This window comes from Bos grunniens, chromosome 17, assembly GCF_055505025.1.
Source record: "Bos grunniens cultivar Pamir isolate PY7600 chromosome 17, Bosgru_T2T1.0, whole genome shotgun sequence".
Taxonomy (NCBI): Eukaryota; Metazoa; Chordata; class Mammalia; order Artiodactyla; family Bovidae; genus Bos; species Bos grunniens.
In genome coordinates, this window is record NC_141181.1 from 5,280,649 (window position 1) to 5,292,956 (window position 12,308).

Here is a 12,308-nt window from a genome sequence, read left to right on the forward strand (position 1 = left end):
AGTTCTTTTCTTTAAGAAAATTGTGTTGTTGTTGGAGTATAGTTGATTCATAACGTTGTGTTAGTTTATTCTGTTCGGCAAAGTGAATCAGGTGTATATACCCGCTGTTAGATTCCTTTCGTATATAGGCCACTACAGAGTATGGAGCATTGCTCCCTGTGCTCACAGTAGGCCCTTCTTAGTGATCTGTTTAGTTGTGTGTATGCTGCTAAGTCACGTCAGTCGTGTCTGACTCTGTGCGACCCCATAGACGGCAGCCCACCAGGCTCCCCCGTCCCTGGGATTCTCCAAGCAAGAACACTGGAGTGGGTTGCCATTTCCTTCTCCAACAGTTGTGTGTGTAGGTCAGTCCCAATCTCCCCATTCATCACTCCCCTCCGCTTTCCCCTCTGGTAATCACAGATTTGTTTTCTACGCCTGAGGGTCACATTTCTTTGAAATAATCCACCCTGTACTTACTACTTCAGCCTAAGTCTCTGGCCCACACTTCAGGAATGTGAGTTCTTCCACAAGCTTTTCTTGATCAATTCCAAAGGCCTCTCTACTTCACATGTAGAGAAGGAGAGGGAGAGGGATGTTCTTTAAATTTCTAACATGAAGCTTTTATGGTGCAGAAAAAGTGTGTGCCTAGAAATAAGACAGACTGGGGTAGCATTTTTTAAAATTCTCAGCACAAACTAGCTCTGAGCCCTTGGGTAAGTTAGGAAACTCGAAGAGCTGCAGTTTCTTAACCTAAAAATAGGAATCTGTAGGGTTGTTGTGAGGATTACACAAGATAAAGTTTACCAAGTGCAAGGCCATTGCTAGGCACTTGATAGATGAAGTCAGTATGTATGTTTCTGTTCCAAGAAGCAGTTAAAGGACAACCACAGCAGAGTTTGCAACTCTTCTAGGACACCAGTGTTGATCATACCATAAACATTTGGGGCACAATTACAGAATTTATAATTCAAGATAGGGGCTCTTTAAAAAGGCTTTTATGAAAGTGTTGCATGGAGTTGCTTAGACAATATTGTTAAAATTCCATGTCAAAATCAAAGGAAATGTATCCAGTTTTAATTTTGGAGTGAGTCTCAAGTCTGAGAATTACCTAAGCCCTCTGCACTTCTGCTGTTTAACTTTCATGTTTTATTTAATTTTGGCTTCTTTAGTACCATTAATGTGAGCAAGGTTTGGAACAAGGACTTAACAATTATAGACATTTTAGAGTCCGAGCTAAAACATACCTTGGGGATCATCCAGTCTACTATTTTCCAGATGTTACTCATTCAAAAATAACATGTCACCATTTTATGACTATTTTTATCATTTACTTAATATTTTTCTTTCTATTCACTGACTTCAGTATCTACTTTAACCAGTAATATTCATAAACATCATGTGTTTTGAAAGTTAGTAAATAAATACATAACTTGGAGCAATTATTCACCTATCACCTAAAATCATCTGTTCTACACCCGGTGACCAATTGGGTAAACACTGATCCATGCACTATTTGCTTCATAGATGAGAAAACTGAGACCCAAGAGCCAGGGTGTTGGGGGGGGGGGATGTTGGTTTGCCCTGAGTGTCTCTGTGATTGCAACTCCAATAAAAGTCTTGATGCGATGAAGAATTTTGTAATGAAAAACCATGTAGGTATCTCATTTAGACCAACTCTCCTTTCTTACTCCCTAAGATCTATGAGAATAGGCAAAATAAGGATTGGCTTTAGTGAAAGAGAAAGCATGACTTAATGTATATAACCCTTGCAGAAATCATGGAGGTGGGTCAGTGGATAGAGAATTGGATCTGTAACTCGTTTCTCTCTGTAAACAACTTTGAAAATCATCTGAACACACGACTCATCTGAAAAGCTGAAAGACACGTCCCCTCTTTGCTTATACCTGTCGATGGAGTTTATTCTTACTGACCAGATTCAGGTCAGCAGTACTGGCCTCCTCCTGACCCTGAACGCCTTGTTCATTGAAGCCCAAGTGTTACTCCCTGTTTGCACCATTGTACCTTGTGAGGGAAGGTATTTCTATTCTCCAGAGAGTGAACAATAAGCTACTGTATGTTTGGTCTCTAGAGTTCATTTCTTCATGTTTTCATTAGTTTTATTCATAAGATTCTATTAGAGTCAATTGTTAAATTTCTGGAAACGTCCCCAACAAAGGACAAAAAGGTTCTTCTATAAAACAAGAACAGCCCATCCCCTGCCCAGACTTGAAGGACCATAAATTAGTGTAATAAATTGCAGAATATAAGCAAGTAACTTTTCTTCTTACTCTCCTAGGGGCCTGGGATTTGTGAGTCCACGTCTGAAAGTAGGTCAGTGGCATATTTTTAAAAATTCTCCTAAATACATACAAGTTGAAGTTCACTGCTTTGAAAAATTGTAGTCCCATCTAGTTTATCAGAGCCCATTATGTTCATTTTGATGGATTCATGTTATTATACATAACCTGAAATAATTGAAATGACTCTCATTTAAGCGTTAATAATACCTTGTCTGAGATATTCCTCTGTTTTAAAAGTTCTCTCTCCACTTCCAGGGTTTATGGTCAGAAGAACAGTCTTCAATTTACTCTCCAGGTTTCACCTGATGCAATTCCATTGAAGAGCCACGTTTTTCTAGTGTTTTGAAGATCCTAGAATCCCTTCCTCTCTATTTTGAATTCAAGGGAGTATTTGAATATAAATATATTTTAATTCATTATCACAAAAAGCATATAATCCAAAAAGGTACAAAATTTGAGAGTATGCCTGATTATATAATTTCTAGCCAAAAACATAAAGGCAAGTACACCACTTAGTATTTATTAAGAATTAAGTATTCATGGGGGGTTAGTCACTAACAAAGACAGAAACACATGCAATTCTATGTTAAGTGAGAAATTTGAGCATATTCATTAAGGAGCAAGCCTTAATCTTTTATGAATTATACAATTTAAATAAAGCAACATGGGGGTAAATTACAATAGAGTGAAGAAAAGAGGCAATTTTAGGGAATTATAATGTATTGAAAACACATGCCAAATACTTCCCTCTGTACTGATGAAGGGGATCAAGTCCTATTCCATCTGAGCTTCACATTGGTTTTCCATTCTACATTCTAGCAAAGTCCGAAAGAAAGCTGCGTAAGGAGGCAGGGATGGAAATGTGGCAGAAATATTTGTTTCATAGCACAATGGATGTTTATCTTATTTTAAATTAAATCTCCCCTGACAGCTGCTTAATGGCCCTCGTGCACTCCCCCTTTTCACTTCTCTTTTGTAATTTTTGCCCACAGCATTCCCCTTAAACTGCTAGAATGGTTTTTGCTGTTCTTTGAATTTTTGAAAACAAATGGCCAACATCTCTCTAACGTGCTGGCGGAGTGTTCCGAGAACAGTTATTAGCCCCTCTCTTACACATCAATGCCTAGTTCATTCCATGAACCTCAAGACGATTTCCCAACTGCTTGATTGCTTTCAGCACTTTTCCCTGCAAACTCAGAAACCAGCTGCCACTTCTTTTATGCCCTTAAACTGAGGTGGGAAGTGTGTAAAATGGTGCAGGGTCTAGTGGAAGGGCCCGCCCGCCCCACTGCACCAGGGGGACTGAGGGGCCTCCAGGGGCCCGGCCCCGACTGGACCGCAGCCCCAGCCAACCGCACCTGCAGAGCCCCTCTTGCAGGGACACCCGCCAGGCTATGTCAGCCCTTGTCACTTGCATTTAAAAACAAAACAGGGGAGACTTCTGACTTGGAATCAAGAATCGTGCTCTGACGGTGCCCTTGTGAACTGAGTAATTTTAAATAAGCAATAAGGGAACATTACAATAAAGTAAAGAAAACAGGCTGTTTGGGTCATTCATGGGAAATAGATGGGGAAACAGTGGAAACAGTGTCAGACTTTATTTTTTTGGGCTCCAAAATCACTGCAGATGGTGACTGTAGCCATGAAATTAAAAGACGCTCACTCCTTGGAAGGAAAGTTATGACCAACCTAGATAGCATATTAAAAAGCAGAGACATTACTTTGCCAACAAAGGTCCATCTAGTCAAGGCTATGGTTTTCCCTGTGGTCATGTATGGATGTGAGAGTTGGACTGTGAAGAAGGCTAAGCGCCAAAGAATTGATGCTTTTGAAGTGTGGTATTGGAGAAGATTCTTGAGAGTCCCTTGGACTGCAAGGAGATCCAACCAGTCCATTCTAAAGGAGATCAGCCCTGGGGTTTCTTTGGAAGGACTGATGCTAAAGCTGAAACTCCAGTAATCTTTGGCCACCTCATGCAAAGAGTTGACTCATTGGAAAAGACTCTGATGCTGGGAGGGATTGGGGGCAGGAGGAGAAGGGGACGACAGAGGATGAGATGGCTGGATGGCATCACTGACTCGATGGATGTGAGTCTGAGTGAACTCCAGGAGTTGGTGATGGACAGGGAGGCCTGGCGTGCTGCGATTCATGGGGTCACAAAGAGTCGGACACGACTGAGTGACTGAACTGAACTGAACTGAATGTATTGGAAGCACATGGAAAAAACTTCCCTCGATGCTGGTTATGGAATCGAATCTCTCTGGTCATGCTTCTGGTCCCCTGAGCTGGATGTGCTTTTCGTTCACTCCTCGGACCCTCACTGGACCCTTGGACCCCAAGCTCTGCCTTCTTGCCGACTCAGGATCCGTAGTTTCAGTAGCTGGTTTGCCTGCCCAGAGGTCCCAGTTTGGATTCACTCTAGGTCAGTCATATGCTTCACTCTGCTTCCTCCCGCATGCGGCCCCTTTTATGGTCTTCTAAGCTTGATCAGGAGAAGGCAATGGCACCCCACTCCAGTACTCTTGCCTGGAAAATCCCATGGGCAGAGGAGCCTGGTAGGCTGCAGTCCATGGGGTCACGAAGAGTCGGACACGACTAGGTGACTTCACTTTCACTTCACTTTCACTTCACTTTCACTCTCAGCGACCCCATGGACTGCAGCCTACCAGGCTCCTCCATCCATGGGATTTTCCAGGCAAGAGTACTGGAGTGGGGTGCCATTGCCTTCTCTGATGTTACAGTATACTAACGCATATATGTGGAATTTAGAAAGATGGTAATGATAACCCTGTGTGCGAGACAGCAAAAGAGACACAGATGTATAGAACAGTCTTTTGGACTCTGTGGGAGAGGGCGAGGGCAGGATGATATGGGAGAAGGGCATTGAAACATGTAAATTATCACATGTAAAACACATCGCCAGTCCAGGTTGGATGCATGATACAGGGTGCCCGGGGCTGGTGCACCGGGATGACCCAGAGGGATGGGATTGGGAGGGAGGTGGGAGGGGGGGTTCAGGATAGGGAACACGTGTACACCCGTGGCAGATTCATGTCAATGTACGGCAAAACCAATACAATATTGTAAAGTAAAATAAATAAATTAATTTTAAAAAAATTAAAAAAAAAGAATGTGATATTATTACATGAGAATTGCCATTTTGTATTGTGCCCTCATTTCTTCTGTTCAGTAAATACTACTGAACTCCCCCTCACCAAATAAAGAATGCAAAGAAAGTATATTGATTCTAGTGCTTACTGGGGCAGGGATGGACAGGCAGTGGCTTAAAAGCCATATCATGAAGATAAGCAAGAACTTCTTCACATGCAGTTCACAAGGGCACCAGACCAGGATTTCCCAGCACCCTGATTTACTCACCCTCCTGTCATCAGCATGGCCCAGATCACACTGACTAAAATAAGTCACGTTCACTCTGACACCCAGTAAGTCCACTTTGAAGAACAGGCTCCAATGAGAAAGAAAAATAATTTTAATTATTTAATAATTAATTATTTCATTTTATAATAATTACATCAATTAGTCACATTTTAGGGGTCAACCCAACCCATGAATTATCCCTTCTTCTCAAGGAACTCCTCCACCCCCCACCCACAGGGGCCCTGGCATCCATCTCTGTATTGGATAAACCCACCTCCTGATCAACCAGATGGATTTAATGCAAGCTAGGATATGGAACTGGGAAGCAGAATACAGGTCAGTCTTTGTAGATGGTCAGGGTGGTAAAATGAAGTGGGCCATGATATAATTCTATTCCTCTATAAAGAGAGATAATCAGGGTAGGAGAAAGAAGAATGAAGCAGATTCATCAAGAAATGTGGAGATAAACAAAGAACAGACTGACAGCTTTCTGGCTTCTTCCAGACGCCCGAACTGCATTTTTTCCCTTTGACTCCATGACACACCCCTCATCTTTATAATAACCCTTTCAACATAAAGTGGCTTGAATCACTTTTTGTTGCTTATAACCAGAGTCTTAACTGAGACACAACAATAAAAAATCAGAAGCAACCCAACCCCAAATAAGAGAATTATTAACTGAGTTACTATCTGGCATATAACTGAGTGTATTTTAAAGTGATGAGGTTTCAAATTGTCTATGGGAAAAAATGCAGGCCATGAAGCAAAATGAACATACTGTTTGCAACTCTTGAATTGTAGATTTAGTCACAAAGACTGGAAGAGTATACAAAGCTATGTAAACACTAAGTGTGTAGGATTTCTTGAACCACTGTTTATACAATATCTTTTAAATAAAATTTAGACCACTGGCAATCTGAAATAGTGATTTAATATCCTGTTTCAAATCTTTCCCAGAATATTCATTATTCTAATCTCAATACGTTCAGTCAGTCTTCACCTAAAACATGGAAGTTTTTATTGAGTCTTTTCTCCAAGGAACCTTTTATTGGGAAATGGTATTTAGAAGTAACAATTCTGGGTGTGTTTTAAACTCATCCTTGCTGTCTTTTATGTATTTATTTATTGGGTTTTTTGTTTTTTTTTTTCAATCTTGCTTTTAAATAGAGAATGGAATAAAAGTGAGTTGAGTGGAATTGGAGAAACTGGTTAGGAGGTAGTGTGGTAATCTACTTGAACTACCAATAACAAAAAATTAGGGCTCCTTGCAGAATAAGCTGTTTACAAGTCTGGGGCAAGAAATATGAAAGATTAGCCTGGAACATCTTGCCATACCAGTAACAGTGAAGCAACTAAGACTTCTGAGGACATGTCAAAAGGACTCAGGGGTCAACTCGAAGCCCACTGGCCCCACGTGGGACAGTCATATGCTGATAAAAAGAAGTGCAAGATATTGAAACAGATCAAGGTGAAACCTATGATGATACATTTTAAAAAACCAAAACTTTTGAAGAATATTAAATGACAACCTACATCAGATCAGATCAGATCAGTTGCTCAGTCGTGTCCTACTCTTTGCGACCCCATGAATTGCAGCACGCCAGGCTTCCCTGTCCATCACCAACTTCCAGAGTTCACTGAGACTCACGTCCATCGAGTCAGTGATGCCATCCAGCCATCTCACCCTCTGTCATCCCCTTTTCCTCCTGCCCCCAATCCCTCCCAGCATCAGAGTCTTTTCCAATGAGTCAACTCTTCGCATGAGGTAGCCAAAGTACTGGAGTTTCAGCTTTAGCATCAGTCCTTCCAAAGAAATCCCAGGGCTGCTCTCCTTCAGAATGGACTGGTTGGATCTCCTTGCAGTCCAAGGGACTCTCAAGAGTCTTCTCCAACACCACAGTTCAAAAGTATCAATTCTTCAGCGCTCAGCCTTCTTCACAGTCCAACTCTCACATCCATACATGACCACAGGAAAAACCATAGCCTTGACTAGATGGACCTTTGTTGGCAAAGTAATGTCTCAGCTTTTGAATATGCGATCTAGGTTGGTCATAACTTTCCTTCCAAGGAGTAAGCGTCTTTTAATTTCATGGCTGCAGTCACCATCTGTAGTGATTTTGGACCCCAGAAAAATAAAGTCTGACGCTGTTTCCACTGTTTCCCCATCTATTTCCCATGAAGTGGTGGGACCGGATGCCATGATCTTCGTTTTCTGAATGTTGAGCTTTAAGCCAACTTTTTCACTCTCCACTTTCACTTTCATCAAGAGGCTTTTGAGTTCCTCTTCACTTTCTGCCATAAGGGTGGTGTCATCTGCATATCTGAGGTTATTGATATTTCTCCTGGCAATCTTGATTCCAGCTTGTGTTTCTTCCAGTCCAGCGTTGAAACTAAAAACTAATGCCATATATGTTAACACCAAAAGAAATACTTAGGTATAAATTTAACAAAATATGTTCAAGATCTATATAAGCAAAACTACAAAACTCTGATGAATGAAATGAAAGATCTAAATTAAGAGGGAGACATTCTACTTTCATGGACAGGAAGACCCAATGTTTTCAAGAAGACTCACGATGGCAGTTTTTCTCAAACTATAGATTCAACAGAATCCCAACGAAAATCTAAACCAGATATTTTGTGAATATGAACAAACTGATTTTAAAGTTCATATCTTTTTGGTATTAATGAACCCACTCATTATTTTGAAAACTGATTTCCAGTAATGATATATAGATATGAGATTTGATCCATAAAGAAGGTTGAATGCCAAAGAATTAATGCTTCTGACTTGTAGTGCTGGGGAAGACTCTTGAGAATATCCTGGATGGCAAGGAAGCTCCAATACTTTGTCCACCTGATGTGAAGTGCTGACTCATTGGAAAAGACCCTGATGCTAGGAAAGATTGAAGGCAAAAGGAGAAGGCGGCAGCAGAGGATCGGATGGTTAGATAGCATCACCAACTTGATGGACATGCTGCTAAGCTGCTAAGTCACATCAGTCGTGTCTGACTCTGCAACCCCATAGACGGCAGCCCACCAAGCTCCCATCCCTGGGATTCTCCAGGCAAGAATACTGGAGTGGGTTGCCATTTCCTTCTCCAGACGGACATGAATTTGAGCAAACTCCAGGAGATCCTGGAGGACAGAGGAATCTGGTGGCCTATATAGCCCATGAGGTCTCAAAGAGTCAAACACGACTTAGCAACTGAATGACAATAAAATAAAGGGAAAGAGTAAAGCAAAAATAAAAGTAAGTAAGATATGCCACTTTCCACATTTAAACCTTTCAGTTGTTTCAAACTGTACTTTAAATAAAAGCCAACCTGTAAAGGCTGTGCTTGATCTGACATCGTCTAACCATATGCATCATTTAGCATCTTGCTTGTGATGTTCCAGCTGTAATAATCCTCAAACAAACCCTGTTTTTTCCTCATGCTTCATATCCCCACTTACCTTTTCAGAAGGACCTTCCCTGATAATCTTTGCAAAAAAAAACCTAATTTTTTTCTCCCTGCTGCTGCTGCTAAGTCGCTTCAGTCGTGTCCGACTCTGTGCGACCCTATAGATGGCAGCCCACCAGGCTCCCCCGTCCCTGGGATTCTCCAGGCAAAAACACTGGAGTGGGTTGCCATTTCCTTCTCCAACGCGTGAAAGTGAAAAGTGAAAGTGAAGTCGCTCAGTCATGTCAGACTCGTAGCGACCCCATGGACCAATTTTTGTTTGTTCACTTGTTTTTGCTTGTTCCTGTCAGTAAACTGTAACTTTCAAGAGGGGCAGAATGCCTTATTACTGCCCAGGACCTAATACATACAGGCACTCCATAATTATTTGTGGAAAAAGTGGATGAAGTTATCCATCAAAGTGAGACTTGGTGGCTGAAAAATTGGTGAAAATCTCAAATCATGGAGCGTGATTGTGAGGGCTCTGAGAGGGTAGAAGCATCAAGGTCTACACATATGCAAAAGCCAGGAGAGGACTGGAAATAAAGAGAAATGTGATTTTTTTGTATTTAAAAACCAGATAGGATCACCTTAGGCTTTTGCGGTATGCTAAATTTTAAAAATTGTAAATACTACTTAAAATTAAAGGTAGTAGAATTCCTGCGCTTTAGCCTCTTTATTCTCAATTAACTACTGCCATATTACAGATAATAACTAATAGGCCCTTTTTCTTATGCACTTGGCTGTAGCATTGGGACAAAAACTCCCAAGAACTTTTATTACAGCATCTGATTTTTGACATATCCTAATGTAAGCTTATGTGTACGTACAGAAAGCGCATCGTGGTTCTGTGTTGTGACTTGGCAGTATGGTGTGGGTGTGCGTGTGTGTAAAAGGACACAGGACATGGTAAGGAGATTCTTGGTCTCAGAGCAATGTGAAGCTGCTGCGAGATTTCCAACAGGGAAGTGACATGTCTGATTCCGATTTTAAAAAGTATTCTGGTCACCAAAGATACTGTACAGACATTATTTCTGCACCAGTGAGGATACAAATGCTAAGGACTGAATCCCAGCTCAAATCAGCACCATCATTCTCAACCATGTGTCAGGAAAACTCACGTAAGTGAGAAGTATAAGGGCTTTAGGTAGGGCTACATCCAGGGATCTGGAGGATGTCCTCAGACCTTTTTAAAAAATTAATTCTGTTTCTCTTTGTATGTTGCCGCCTTCCTCCCCTCTGCCCTAAGGATCCAGTCAGCGGAGGGTAGAGCTGCCAATAATCCGAGGTCATCCAAAAGGACCAGTCTCTGCCTGCCTGCACTCCGGGGCTTCCCAGGCAGTGCTAGTGGTAAAGAACCTGCTGCCGATGCAGGTTGTTGTGAGGAAAGTGGGTTCAGTCTTGGGTTGGGAAGATCCCCCGGAGGAGGAAATGGCAACCCGCTCCAGTGTTCTTGCCTGGAGAATCCCATGGACAGAGGAGCCTGGTGGGCTGCAGTCCACGGGGTTGCAAAGAGTCAAATACGACTGAAGCGACTTAGTGGGCACCTTCACTTTGGAAAAGTCCAGGAAATGACTCAAATTGGTCAGACAAGAAAAACGTATCCTTCCTCTGACTGATTACCATGCCCGGGGGGTGTCATATGGTCACTAGACCAAGCTGGGTCATATGCTCACCAGTTGGCAGAGATGAGGTTGCGTCATCACAAGGCACATTCCCACCAGGATCACACAGGATTGAGAATGATTGTCCAAAGAAAAGAAGTGCTGTTATCAGAAGGAGATTGGTAAGAAAAGGACGGGAAATAACTCTAAACTATAGCTGCATTGAGTTGAAAAATGTTCTACCATATGTATATTTCATCCATTCAAAATTTTCCCTTCAAACTATCATTTGCTAAGTTTTATGGGCTTCCCTGGTGGCTCAGAGGATAAAGCATCTGCCTGTAATGCAGGAGACCCAGGTTCGATCCCTGGGTTGGGAAGATCCCCTGGAGAAGGAAACGGCAACCCACTCCAGTATTCTTGCCTGGAGAATCCCATGGACAGAGGAGCCTGGTGGGCTACAGTCGATGGGGTTGCAAAGAGTCGGACACGAGTGAGCAACTTCACTATCTTTCTTTCTTTCTTTCTTTATGCATTCAGTCAGTTCAGTTGCTCAGTTGTGTCTGATACTTTGAGACCCCATGGACTGCAGCATGCCAGGCCTCCCTGTCCATCACCAACTCCCAGAGTTGACTCAGACTCATGTCCACTCATGTCCATGGTGATGCCATCCACGTTGTTCCCTTCTCCTCCCGTCTTCAGTCTTTCCCAGCATCAGGGTCTTTCCCAATGAGTCAATTCTTTGCATCAGGTGGCCAAAGTATTGGAGTTTCAGCTTCAGGATCAGTCCTTCCAATGAATATTCAGGACTGATTTCCTTTAGGATGGACTGGTTGGATCTCCTTGCAGTCCAAGGGACTCTCAAGAGTCTTCACCAACACCACAGTTCAAAAGCATCAATTCTTCCACGCTCAGCTTTCTTTATAGTCCAACTCTCACATCCATACATGACCACCAGAAAAACCATAACTTTGACTAGATGGACCTTTGTTGGCAAAGTAATGTCTCTGCTTTTTAATTTGCTGGCTAGGTTGGTCATAATTTTCCTTCCAAGGAGTAAGCATCTTTTAATTTCATGGCTGCAGTCACCATCTGCAGTGATTTTGGAGCCCCCGCAAAATAAAGTTTGTCACTGTTTCCATTGTTCCCCCATCTGTTTGCTATGAAATGATGGGACCAGATGCCATGATCTTAGTTTTCTGAATGTTGAGTTTTAAGCCAACATTTTCCCTCTCCTCTTTCACTTTCATCAAGAGATTCTTTAGTTCTTCTTCACTTTCTGCCATAAGGGTGGTGTCATCTGCATATCTGAGGTTACTGATATTTCTCCTGGGAATCTTGATTCCAGCTTGTGCTTCATTCAGCCCAGCGTTTCTCATGATGTACTCTGTATATAAGTTAAATAAGCAGAGTGACAATATATAGCATTACTAATGCATACAATATGTGCATATGATATACTATGCATTACTGAATGAATTTCTTCTTATTATGTAATTTAGTTGCTTCAGATCTTTTATAAACATTATTTTATGGTTGTCCTGGTGGATATGGTTTTTTTCCATGCTTTTTATTTTCTTTATCTCCAGAAAAGGGGCCCT

General features: G+C 41.9%; 1 non-coding gene across 1 annotated transcript; it reads left to right on the forward strand.

The window, feature by feature from the left end:
• The first annotated feature begins 11,015 nt into the window (after nucleotides 1-11,015).
• On the forward strand, nucleotides 11,016-11,087 carry TRNAY-GUA (transfer RNA tyrosine (anticodon GUA)). Its single transcript has one exon. It is a non-coding gene; the product is annotated as a tRNA-Tyr (tRNA).
• Nucleotides 11,088-12,308: the final 1,221 nt, after the last annotated feature.